Below are 14,089 nucleotides of genomic sequence, written 5' to 3' on the forward strand. Positions count from 1 at the left end.
TTCCCCCCCTCTGATTCCCCGCCTATGTTTCCCTATATCTAATTCCCCACCTCTGATGCCCCAACTCTGATTCCCCGCCTCTGATTCCCCAGCTCTGATTCCCCGCCTCTGATTCCCTGCATCCGATTCCCCATATCTGATTCCCCGCCTCTGTTTCACCGCCTCTGATTCCCCGCCTCTGTTTCCCCATATCTGATTCCCGCCTCTGATTCCCAACTATGAATCCCCTCCTCTGATTCCCCAGCTCTGATTCCCTGCCTCTGATTCCCCGCGATCTATTCCCTGCCTCTGATTCCCCGCCTGTGATTCCCCATCACTGATTCACCACCTCTGATTCCCTACCTCTGATTCCCCATATCTAATTCCCCGCCTCTGTTTGCCCGCCTCTGATTCCCCGCCTCTGTTTCCCCATATCTGATTCCCCGCCTCTGAATCCCCAACTCTGATTCCCTGCCTCAGATTCCCCAGCTCTGATTCCCCGCCTTTGATTCCCCCGTCTGATTCCCAGCCTCTGAATCCCCGTGTCTGATTTCCTGCCTCAGATTCCCGCCTCTGATTCCCCATCTCTGATTCACAGCCTCTGATTCCCCACCTCTGATTCCCCCTCTCTGATTCCGCACATCCAATTCCCTGCCTCTGATTCCCCAACTCTGATTCCCCACCTCTGATTCCCCATCTCTGATTCCCCGCCTCAGATTCCACGCATCTGATTCCCTGCCTCTGATTCCCCGCCTCCGATTCCTTGCCTCTGATTCCCCATATCTGATTCCCCGCCTCTGATTCCCCAACTCTGATTCCCCGCTTCTGATTCCCCAGCTCTGAATCCCCGCCTCTGATTCCCCGCGTCTGATTCCCTGCCTCTGATTCCCCGCCTCTGATTCCCCATCTGTGATTCACAACCTCTGATGCCCCACCTCTGATTCCCCATATCTGATTCCCTGCCTCTGTTTCCCCGCCTCTGATTCCCCACCTCTGTTTCCCCATATCTGATTCCCCGCCTCTGATTCCCCAACTCTAATACCCCGCCTCTGATTCCCCAGCTCTGATTCCCCGCCTCTGATTCCCCGCATCTGATTCCCTGCCTCTGATTCCCCGCCTCTGATTCCAGGCCTCTGATTCCCAGCATCTGATTCCGGCCTCTGATTCCCGGACTCTGATTCCCTTCTTCTGATTCTGATTCCCTGCCTCTGATTCCCCATCTCTGATTCCGCACATCTGATTCCCTGCCTCTGATTCCCCACCTCTGATTCCCCATATCTGATTCCCCGCCTCTGTTTCCCCGCCTCTGATTCCCCGCCTCTGTTTCCCAATATCTAAGTCCCCACCTCTGATTCCCCAAATCTGATTCCCCACCTCTGATTCCCCAGCTCTGATTCCCCGCCTCTGATTCCCCGCATCTGATACCCTGCATCTGATTCCAAGCCTCTGATTCCCTGCCTCTGATTCCCAACCTCTGATTCCCCACCTCTGATTCCCCATATCTGATTCCCCGCCTCTGCTTCCCCGCCTCGGATTCCCCGCCTCTGTTTCCCCATATCTGATTCCCGGCCTCTGATTCCCCGCCTCTGATTCCCCATATCTGATTCCCTGCCTCTGATTCCCCAACTCTGATTCCCCGCCTCTGATTCCCCAGCTCTGAATCCCCGCCTCTGATTCCCCGCGTCTGATTCCCTGCCTCTGATTCCCCGCCTTGATTCCCCATCTCTGATTCACAACCTCTGATTCCCCACCTCTGATTCCCTATATTTGATTCACCGCCTCTGTTTCCCCGCCTCTGATTCCCCGCCTCTGATTCCCCATATCTGATTCCCCGCCTCTGATTGCCCACCTCTGATTCCCCGCCTTGATTCCCCATCTCTGATTCACAACCTCTGATTCCCCACCTCTGATTCCCTATATTTGATTCCCCGCCTCTGTTTCCCCGCCTCTGATTCCCCGCCTCTGATTCCCCATATCTGATTCCCCGCCTCTGATTGCCCACCTCTGATTCCCTGCCTCTGATTCCCCATATCTGATTCCCCGCCTCTGATTCCCCAACTCTGATTCCCCGCTTCTGATTCCCCAGCTCTGAATCCCCGCCTCTGATTCCCCGCGTCTGATTCCCTGCCTCTGATTCCCCGCCTCTGATTCCCCATCTGTGATTCACAACCTCTGATGCCCCACCTCTGATTCCCCATATCTGATTCCCTGCCTCTGTTTCCCCGCCTCTGATTCCCCACCTCTGTTTCCCCATATCTGATTCCCCGCCTCTGATTCCCCAACTCTAATACCCCGCCTCTGATTCCCCAGCTCTGATTCCCCGCCTCTGATTACCCGCATCTGATTCCCTGCCTCTGATTCCCCGCCTCTGATTCCAGGCCTCTGATTCCCAGCATCTGATTCCGGCCTCTGATTCCCGGACTCTGATTCCCTTCTTCTGATTCTGATTCCCTGCCTCTGATTCCCCATCTCTGATTCCGCACATCTGATTCCCTGCCTCTGATTCCCCACCTCTGATTCCCCATATCTGATTCCCCGCCTCTGTTTCCCCGCCTCTGATTCCCCGCCTCTGTTTCCCAATATCTAAGTCCCCACCTCTGATTCCCCAAATCTGATTCCCCACCTCTGATTCCCCAGCTCTGATTCCCCGCCTCTGATTCCCCGCATCTGATACCCTGCATCTGATTCCAAGCCTCTGATTCCCTGCCTCTGATTCCCAACCTCTGATTCCCCACCTCTGATTCCCCATATCTGATTCCCCGCCTCTGCTTCCCCGCCTCGGATTCCCCGCCTCTGATTCCCCATATCTGATTCCCCGCCTCTGATTGCCCACCTCTGATTCCCAGCCTCTGATTCGCCAGCTCTGATTCCCCGCCTCTGATTCCCCGCATCTGATTCCCTGCCTCTGATTCCCCACCTCTGATTCCCCATCTCTGATTCACCGCCTTTGATTCGCCACCTCTGATTCCCCATATCTGATTCCCCACCTCTGTTTCCCCGCCTCTGATTCCCCGCCTCTGATTCTCCATATCTCATTCCCCGCCTCTGAATCCCCATCTCTGATTCCCGGACTCTGATTCCCCTCCTCTGATTCCCGGCCTCTTATTCCCAGCATCTGATTCCCGGCCTCTGATTCCCGGCCTCTGATTCCCCGCTTCTGATTCCCTGCCTCTGATTCCCCATCTCTGATTCCGCACATCTGATTCCCTGCCTCTGATTCCCCACCTCTGATTCCCCATATCTGATTCCCCGCCTCTGTTTCCCCGCCTCTGATTCCCCGCCTCTGTTTCCCTATATCTAATTCCCCACCTCTGATGCCCCAACTCTGATTCCCCGCCTCTGATTCCCCAGCTCTGATTCCCCGCCTCTGATTCCCTGCATCCGATTCCCCATATCTGATTCCCCGCCTCTGTTTCCCCGCCTCTGATTCCCCGCCTCTGTTTCCCCATATCTGATTCCCGCCTCTGATTCCCAACTATGATTCCCCGCCTCTGATTCCCCAGCTCTGATTCCCTGCCTCTGATTCCCCGTGTTCTATTCCCTGCCTCTGATTCCCCGCCTGTGATTCCCCATCACTGATTCACCACCTCTGATTCCCTACCTCTGATTCCCCATATCTAATTCCCCGCCTCTGTTTGCCCGCCTCTGATTCCCCGCCTCTGTTTCCCCATATCTGATTCCCCGCCTCTGAAACCCCAACTCTGATTCCCTGCCTCAGATTCCCCAGCTCTGATTCCCCGCCTTTGATTCCCCCCGTCTGATTCCCAGCCTCTGAATCCCCGTGTCTGATTTCCTGCCTCTGATTCCCCGCCTCTGATTCCCCATCTCTGATTCACCGCCTCTGATTCCCCACCTCTGATTCCCCATCTCTGATTCCGCACATCCAATTCCCTGCCTCTGATTCCCCAACTCTGATTCCCCACCTCTGATTCCCCAGCTCTGATTCCCCGCCTCAGATTCCCCGCGTCTGATTCCCTGCCTCTGATTCCCCGCCTCTGATTCCCTGCCTCTGATTCCCCATATCTGATTCCCCGCCTCTGATTCCCCATCTGTGATTCACAACCTCTGATGCCCCACCTCTGATTCCCCATATCTGATTCCCTGCCTCTGTTTCCCCGCCTCTGATTCCCCGCCTCTGATTCCCCATATCTGATTCCCTGCCTTTGATTGCCCACCTCTGATTCCCCACGTCTGATACCCTGCCTCTGATTCCCCGCCTCTGATTCCCCATCTCTGATTCACCACCTCTGATTCCCGGCCTCTGATTCCCCATCTCTGATTCCGCACATCCGATTCCCTGCATATGTTTCCCCACCTCTGATTCCCCGCCTCTGATTCCCCATATCTGATTCCCTGCCTCTGTTTCCCCGCCTCTGATTCCCTACCTCTGTTTCCCCATATCTGATTCCCCGCCTCTGATTCCCCAACTCTAATACCCCGCCTCTGATTCCCCAGCTCTGTTTCACCGCCTCTGATTCCCCGCATCTGATTCCCTGCCTCTGATTCCCAGCCTCTGATTCCAGGCCTCTGATTCCCATCATCTGATTCCGGCCTCTGATTACCGGCCTCTGATTCCCTGCTTCTGATTCTGATTCCCTGCCTCTGATTCCCCATCTCTGATTCCGCACATCTGATTCCCTGCCTCTGATTCCCCACCTCTGATTCCCCATATCTGATTCCCCGCCTCTGTTTCCCCGCCTCTGATTCCCCGCCTCTGTTTCCCAATATCTAAGTCCCCACCTCTGATTCCCCAAATCTGATTCCCCACCTCTGATTCCCCAGCTCTGATTCCCCGCCTCTGATGCCCCGCATCTGATTCCCTGCATCTGATTCCAAGCCTCTGATTCCCTGCCTCTGATTCCCAACCTCTGATTCCCCACCTCTGATTCCCCATATCTGATTCCCCGCCTCTGTTTCCCCGCCTCGGATTCCCCGCCTCAGTTTCCCCATATCTGATTCCCGGCCTCTGATTCCCCGCCTCTGATTCCCCGCCTCTGATTCCCTGCCTCTGATTCCCCATCTCCGATTCCGCACATCTGATTCCCTTCCTCTGATTCCCCGCCTCTGATTCCCCGCCTCTGATTCCCTGCCTCTGATTCCCAACCTCTGATTCCCCACCTCTGATTCCCCATATCTGATTCCCCGCCTCTGTTTCCCCGCCTCTGATTCCCCGCCTCTGATTCCAAACTCTGATTCCCCGCCTCTGATTCCCCAGCTCTGATTCCCCGTGTTTGATTCCCTGCCTCTGATTCCCTGCCCTGATTCCCCATCACTGTTTCACCGCCTTTGATTCGCCACCTCTGATTCCACATATCTGATTCCCCGCCTCTGTTTCCCCGACTCTGATTCCCTTCCTCTGATTCCCAACCTCTGATTCCACACCTCTGATTCCCCATATCTGATTCCCCGCCTCTATTTCCCATTATCTGAATCCCCGCCTCTGATTCCCCAACTCTGATTCCCCGCCTCTGATTCCCCAGCTCTGATTCCCCGCCTCTGATTCCCCGTGTCTGATTCCCTGCCTCTGATTCCCCGCCTCTGATTCCCCACCTCTGATTCCCTGCCACTGATTCCCTGCCCCTGATTCCCCACCTCTGATTCCCCATATCTGATTCCCCGCCTCTGTTTCCCCGCCTCTGATTCCCCGCCTCTGATTCCCCATATCTGATTCCCTGCCTCTGATTCCCCAACTCTGATTCCCCGCCTCTGATTCCCCAGCTCTGAATCCCCGCCTCTGATTCCCCGTGTCTGATTCCCTGCCTCTGATTCCCCGCCTTGATTCCCCATCTCTGATTCACAACCTCTCATTCCCCACCTCTGATTCCCTATATTTGATTCCCCGCCTCTTTTTCCCCGCCTCTGATTCCCCGCCTCTGATTCCCCATATCTGATTCCCCGCCTCTGATTGCCCACCTCTGATTCCCCGCCTCTTATTCGCCAGCTCTGATTCCCCGCCTCTGATTCCCCGCATCTGATTCCCTGCCTCTGATTCCCCGCCTCTGATTCCCCATCTCTGATTCACCGCCTTTGATTCGCCACCTCTGATTCCCCATATCTGATTCCCCACCTCTGATTCCCGGCCTCTTATTCCCAGCATCTGATTCCCGGCCTCTGATTCCCGGCCTCTGATTCCCCGCTTCTGATTCTGATTCCCTGCCTCTTATTCCCCATCTCTGATTCCGCACATCTGATTCCCTGCCTCTGATTCCCCACCTCTGATTCCCCATATCTGATTCCCCGCCTCTGTTTCCCCGCCTCTGATTCCCCGCCTATGTTTCCCTATATCTAATTCCCCACCTCTGATGCCCCAACTCTGATTCCCCGCCTCTGATTCCCCAGCTCTGATTCCCCGCCTCTGATTCCCTGCATCCGATTCCCCATATCTGATTCCCCGCCTCTGTTTCACCGCCTCTGATTCCCCGCCACTGTTTCCCCATATCTGATTCCCGCCTCTGATTCCCAACTATGAATCCCCTCCTCTGATTCCCCAGCTCTGATTCCCTGCCTCTGATTCCCCGCGTTCTATTCCCTGCCTCTGATTCCCCGCCTGTGATTCCCCATCACTGATTCACCACCTCTGATTCCCTACCTCTGATTCCCCATATCTAATTCCCCGCCTCTGTTTGCCCGCCTCTGATTCCCCGCCTCTGTTTCCCCATATCTGATTCCCCGCCTCTGAATCCCCAACTCTGATTCCCTGCCTCAGATTACCCAGCTCTGATTCCCCGCCTTTGATTCCCCCCGTCTGATTCCCAGCCTCTGAATCCCCGTGTCTGATTTCCTGCCTCTGATTCCCCGCCTCTGATTCCCCATCTCTGATTCACCGCCTCTGATTCCCCACCTCTGATTCCCCATCTCTGATTCCGCACATCCAATTCCCTGCCTCTGATTCCCCAACTCTGATTCCCCACCTCTGATTCCCCAGCTCTGATTCCCCGCCTCAGATTCCCCGCGTCTGATTCCCTGCCTCTGATTCCCCGCCTCTGATTCCCCATCTGTGATTCACAACCTCTGATGCCCCACCTCTGATTCCCCATATCTGATTCCCTGCCTCTGTTTCCCCGCCTCTGATTCCCCACCTCTGTTTCCCCATATCTGATTCCCCGCCTCTGATTCCCCAACTCTAATACCCCGCCTCTGATTCCCCAGCTCTGATTCCCCGCCTCTGATTCCCCGCATCTGATTCCCTGCCTCTGATTCCCCGCCTCTGATTCCAGGCCTCTGATTCCCAGCATCTGATTCCGGCCTCTGATTCCCGGACTCTGATTCCCTTCTTCTGATTCTGATTCCCTGCCTCTGATTCCCCATCTCTGATTCCGCACATCTGATTCCCTGCCTCTGATTCCCCACCTCTGATTCCCCATATCTGATTCCCCGCCTCTGTTTCCCCGCCTCTGATTCCCCGCCTCTGTTTCCCAATATCTAAGTCCCCACCTCTGATTCCCCAAATCTGATTCCCCACCTCTGATTCCCCAGCTCTGATTCCCCGCCTCTGATTCCCCGCATCTGATACCCTGCATCTGATTCCAAGCCTCTGATTCCCTGCCTCTGATTCCCAACCTCTGATTCCCCACCTCTGATTCCCCATATCTGATTCCCCGCCTCTGCTTCCCCGCCTCGGATTCCCCGCCTCTGTTTCCCCATATCTGATTCCCGGCCTCTGATTCCCCGCCTCTGATTCCCCATATCTGATTCCCTGCCTCTGATTCCCCAACTCTGATTCCCCGCCTCTGATTCCCCAGCTCTGAATCCCCGCCTCTGATTCCCCGCGTCTGATTCCCTGCCTCTGATTCCCCGCCTTGATTCCCCATCTCTGATTCACAACCTCTGATTCCCCACCTCTGATTCCCTATATTTGATTCCCCGCCTCTGTTTCCCCGCCTCTGATTCCCCGCCTCTGATTCCCCATATCTGATTCCCCGCCTCTGATTGCCCACCTCTGATTCCCAGCCTCTGATTCGCCAGCTCTGATTCCCCGCCTCTGATTCCCCGCATCTGATTCCCTGCCTCTGATTCCCCGCCTCTGATTCCCCATCTCTGATTCACCGCCTTTGATTCGCCACCTCTGATTCCCCATATCTGATTCCCCACCTCTGTTTCCCCGCCTCTGATTCCCCGCCTCTGATTCTCCATATCTCATTCCCCGCCTCTGAATCCCCATCTCTGATTCCCGGACTCTGATTCCCCTCCTCTGATTCCCGGCCTCTTATTCCCAGCATCTGATTCCCGGCCTCTGATTCCCGGCCTCTGATTCCCCGCTTCTGATTCCCTGCCTCTGATTCCCCATCTCTGATTCCGCACATCTGATTCCCTGCCTCTGATTCCCCACCTCTGATTCCCCATATCTGATTCCCCGCCTCTGTTTCCCCGCCTCTGATTCCCCGCCTCTGTTTCCCTATATCTAATTCCCCACCTCTGATGCCCCAACTCTGATTCCCCGCCTCTGATTCCCCAGCTCTGATTCCCCGCCTCTGATTCCCTGCATCCGATTCCCCATATCTGATTCCCCGCCTCTGTTTCCCCGCCTCTGATTCCCCGCCTCTGTTTCCCCATATCTGATTCCCGCCTGTGATTCCCAACTATGATTCCCCGCCTCTGATTCCCCAGCTCTGATTCCCTGCCTCTGATTCCCCGTGTTCTATTCCCTGCCTCTGATTCCCCGCCTGTGATTCCCCATCACTGATTCACCACCTCTGATTCCCTACCTCTGATTCCCCATATCTAATTCCCCGCCTCTGTTTGCCCGCCTCTGATTCCCCGCCTCTGTTTCCCCATATCTGATTCCCCGCCTCTGAATCCCCAACTCTGATTCCCTGCCTCAGATTCCCCAGCTCTGATTCCCCGCCTTTGATTCCCCCCGTCTGATTCCCAGCCTCTGAATCCCCGTGTCTGATTTCCTGCCTCTGATTCCCCGCCTCTGATTCCCCATCTCTGATTCACCGCCTCTGATTCCCCACCTCTGATTCCCCATCTCTGATTCCGCACATCCAATTCCCTGCCTCTGATTCCCCAACTCTGATTCCCCACCTCTGATTCCCCAGCTCTGATTCACCGCCTCAGATTCCCCGCGTCTGATTCCCTGCCTCTGATTCCCCGCCTCTGATTCGCTGCCTCTGATTCCCCATATCTGATTCCCCGCCTCTGATTCCCCATCTGTGATTCACAACCTCTGATGCCCCACCTCTGATTCCCCATATCTGATTCCCTGCCTCTGTTTCCCCGCCTCTGATTCCCCGCCTCTGATTCCCCATATCTGATTCCCTGCCTTTGATTGCCCACCTCTGATTCCCCACGTCTGATACCCTGCCTCTGATTCCCCGCCTCTGATTCCCCATCTCTGATTCACCACCTCTGATTCCCGGCCTCTGATTCCCCATCTCTGATTCCGCACATCCGATTCCCTGCCTATGTTTCCCCACCTCTGATTCCCCGCCTCTGATTCCCCATATCTGATTCCCTGCCTCTGTTTCCCCGCCTCTGATTCCCTACCTCTGTTTCCCCAACTCTAATACCCCGCCTCTGATTCCCCAGCTCTGTTTCCCCGCCTCTGATTCCCCGAATCTGATTCGCTGCCTCTGATTCCCCGCCTCTGATTCCAGGCCTCTGATTCCCATCATCTGATTCCGGCCTCTGATTCCCGGCCTCTGATTCCCTGCTTCTGATTCTGATTCCCTGCCTCTGATTCCCCATCTCTGATTCCGCACATCTGATTCCCTGCCTCTGATTCCCCACCTCTGATTCCCCATATCTGATTCCCCGCCTCTGTTTCCCCGCCTCTGATTCCCCGCCTCTGTTTCCCAATATCTAAGTCCCCACCTCTGATTCCCCAAATCTGATTCCCCACCTCTGATTCCCCAGCTCTGATTCCCCGCCTCTGATGCCCCGCATCTGATTCCCTGCATCTGATTCCAAGCCTCTGATTCCCTGCCTCTGATTCCCAACCTCTGATTCCCCACCTCTGATTCCCCATATCTGATTCCCTGCCTCTGTTTCCCCGCCTCGGATTCCCCGCCTCAGTTTCCCCATATCTGATTCCCGGCCTCTGATTCCCCGCCTCTGATTCCCCGCCTCTGATTCCCTGCCTCTGATTCCCCATCTCCGATTCCGCACATCTGATTCCCTTCCTCTGATTCCCCGCCTCTGATTCCCCGCCTCTGATTCCCTGCCTCTGATTCCCAACCTCTGATTCCCCACCTCTGATTCCCCATATCTGATTCCCCGCCTCTGTTTCCCCGCCTCTGATTCCCCGCCTCTGATTCCCAACTCTGATTCCCCGCCTCTGATTCCCCAGCTCTGATTCCCCATGTTTGATTCCCTGCCTCTGATTCCCTGCCCTGATTCCCCATCTCTGTTTCACCGCCTTTGATTTGCCACCTCTGATTCCACATATCTGATTCCCCGCCTCTGTTTCCCCGACTCTGATTCCCTTCCTCTGATTCCCAACCTCTGATTCCACACCTCTGATTCCCCATATCTGATTCCCCGCCTCTATTTCCCCATATCTGAATCCCCGCCTCTGATTCCCCAACTCTGATTCCCCGCCTCTGATTCCCCAGCTCTGATTCCCCGCCTCTGATTCCCCGTGTCTGATTCCCTGCCTCTGATTCCCCGCCTCTGATTCCCCGCCTCTGATTCCCTGCCACTGATTCCCTGCCCCTGATTCCCCACCTCTGATTCCCCATATCTGATTCCCCGCCTCTGTTTCCCCGCCTCTGATTCCCCGCCTCTGATTCGCCATATCTGATTCCCTGCCTCTGATTCCCCAACTCTGATTCCCCGCCTCTGATTCCCCAGCTCTGAATCCCCGCCTCTGATTCCCCGTGTCTGATTCCCTGCCTCTGATTCCCCGCCTTGATTCCCCATCTCTGATTCACAACCTCTGATTCCCCACCTCTGATTCCCTATATTTGATTCCCCGCCTCTGTTTCCCCGCCTCTGATTCCCCGCCTCTGATTCCCCATATCTGATTCCCCGCGTCTGATTGCCCACCTCTGATTCCCCGCCTCTGATTCGCCAGCTCTGATTCCCCGCCTCTGATTCCCCGCATCTGATTCCCTGCCTCTGATTCCCCGCCTCTGATTCCCCATCTCTGATTCACCGCCTTTGATTCGCCACCTCTGATTCCCCATATCTGATTCCCCACCTCTGTTTCCCGGCCTCTGATTCCCCGCCTCTGATTCTCCATATCTCATTCCCCGCCTCTGAATCCCCATCTCTGATTCCCGGACTCTGATTCCCCACCTCTGATTCCCGGCCTCTTATTCCCAGCATCTGATTCCCGGCCTCTGATTCCCGGCCTCTGATTCCCCACTTCTGATTCTGATTCCCTGCCTCTGATTCCCCATCTCTGATTCCGCACATCTGATTCCCTGCCTCTGATTTCCCACCTCTGATTCCCCATATCTGATTCCCCGCCTCTGTTTCCCCGCCTCTGATTCCCCGCCTCTGTTTCCCTATATCTAATTCCCCACCTCTGATGCCCCAACTCTGATTCCCCGCCTCTGATTCCCCAGCTCTGATTCCCCGCCTCTGATTCCCCGCATCCGATTCCCCATATCTGATTCCCCGCCTCTGTTTCCCCGCCTCTGATTCCCCAACTCTGATTCCCCGCCTCTGATTCCCCAGCTCTGATTCCCCGCCTCTGATTCCCCGTGTCTGATTCCCTGCCTCTGATTCCCCGCCTCTGATTCCCCGCCTCTGATTCCCTGCCACTGATTCCCTGCCCCTGATTCCCCACCTCTGATTCCCCATATCTGATTCCCCGCCTCTGTTTCCCCGCCTCTGATTCCCCGCCTCTGATTCCCCATATCTGATTCCCTGCCTCTGATTCCCCAACTCTGATTCCCCGCCTCTGATTCCCCAGCTCTGAATCCCCGCCTCTGATTCCCTGTGTTTGATTCCCTGCCTCTGATTCCCCGCCTTGATTCCCCATCTCTGATTCACAACCTCTGATTCCCCACCTCTGATTCCCTATATTTGATTCCCCGCCTCTGTTTCCCCGCCTCTGATTCCCCGCCTCTGATTCCCCATATCTGATTCCCCGCCTCTGATTGCCCACCTCTGATTCCCCGCCTCTGATTCGCCAGCTCTGATTCCCCGCCTCTGATTCCCCGCATCTGATTCCCTGCCTCTGATTCCCCGCCTCTGATTCCCCATCTCTGATTCACCGCCTTTGATTCGCCACCTCTGATTCCCCATATCTGATTCCCCACCTCTGTTTCCCGGCCTCTGATTCCCCGCCTCTGATTCTCCATATCTCATTCCCCGCCTCTGAATCCCCATCTCTGATTCACGGACTCTGATTCCCCACCTCTGATTCCCGGCCTCTTATTCCCAGCATCTGATTCCCGGCCTCTGATTCCCGGCCTCTGATTCCCCGCTTCTGATTCTGATTCCCTGCCTCTGATTCCCCATCTCTGATTCCGCACATCTGATTCCCTGCCTCTGATTCCCCACCTCTGATTCCCCATATCTGATTCCCCGCCTCTGTTTCCCCGCCTCTGATTCCCCGCCTCTGTTTCCCTATATCTAATTCCCCACCTCTGATGCCCCAACTCTGATTCCCCGCCTCTGATTCCCCAGCTCTGATTCCCCGCCTCTGATTCCCCGCATCCGATTCCCCATATCTGGTTCCCCGCCTCTGTTTCCCCGCCTCTGATTCCCCGCCTCTGTTTCCCCATATCTGATTCCCCGCCTCTGATTCCCAACTATGATTCCCCGCCTCTGATTCCCCAGCTCTGATTCCCTGCGTCTGATTCCCTGCGTTCTATTCCCTGCCTCTGATTCCCCGCCTGTGATTCCCCATCACTGATTCACCACCTCTGATTCCCCACCTCTGATTCCCCATATCTAATTCCCCGCCTCTGTTTGCCCGCCTCTGATTCCCCGCCTCTCTTTCCCCATATCTGATTCCCCGTCTCTGAATCCCCAACTCTGATTCCCTGCCTCTGATTCCCCAGCTCTGATTCCCCGCCTTTGATTCCCCCCGTCTGATTCCCAGCCTCTGAATCCCCGTGTCTGATTTCCTGCCTCTGATTCCCCGCCTCTGATTCCCCATCTCTGATCCCTCTGATTCCCCACATCTGATTCCCCATCTCTGATTCCGCACATCCGATTCCCTGCCTCTGATTCCCCAACTCTGATTCCACACCTCTGATTCCCCAGCTCTGATGCCCCGCCTCAGATTCCCCGCGTCTGATTCCCTGCCTCTGATTCCCCGCCTCTGATTCCCCATCTCTGATTCCCCACCTCTGATTCCCCGTGTCTGATTCCCTGCCTCTGATTCCCCGCCTCTGAATCCCAGCCTCTGATTCCCCATATCTGATTCCCCGCCTCTGATTCCCTGCCTCTGATTCCCCAGCTCTGATTCCCCGCCTTTGATTCCCCCCGTCTAATTCCCAGCCTCTGAATCCCCGTGTCTGATTTCCTGCCTCTGATTCCCCGCCTCTGATTCCCCATCTCTGATTCACCGCCTCTGATTCCCCATCTCTGATTCCCCACCTCTGATTCCCCGTGTCTAATTCCCCGTGTCTGAGTCCCTGCCTCTGATTCCACGCCTCTGATTCCCCATATCTGATTCCCTGCCACTGATTCCCCGCCTCTGATTCCCCATCTCTGATTCACCACCTCTGATTCCCGGCCTCTGATTGCCCACCTCTGATTCCCCACCTCTGATTCGCCAGCTATGATACCCCCCCTCTGATTCCACGCATCTGATTCCCCGCCTCTGATTCCCCAACTCTAATACCCCGCCTCTGATTCCCCAGCTCTGATTCCCCTCCTCTGATTCCCCGCATCTGATTCCCTGCCTCTGATTCCCCGCCTCTGATTCCAGGCCTCTGATTCCCAACCTCTGATTCCCCACCTCTGATTCCCCATATCTGATTCCCCGCCTCTGTTTCACCGCCTCTGATTCCCCGACTCTGTTTCCCCATATCTGATTCCCCGCCTCTAATTCCCCAACTCTGATTCCCCGCCTGTGATTCCCCAGCTCTAATTCCCCGCCTCTGATTCCCCATATCTGATTCCCATCCTCTGATTGCCCACCTCTGATTCCCCGCCTCTGATTCGCCAGCTCTGATTCCCCGCCTCTGATTCCCCGCATCGGATT

This window comes from Narcine bancroftii, chromosome 2, assembly GCF_036971445.1.
Source record: "Narcine bancroftii isolate sNarBan1 chromosome 2, sNarBan1.hap1, whole genome shotgun sequence".
Lineage (NCBI taxonomy): Eukaryota > Metazoa > Chordata > Chondrichthyes > Torpediniformes > Narcinidae > Narcine > Narcine bancroftii.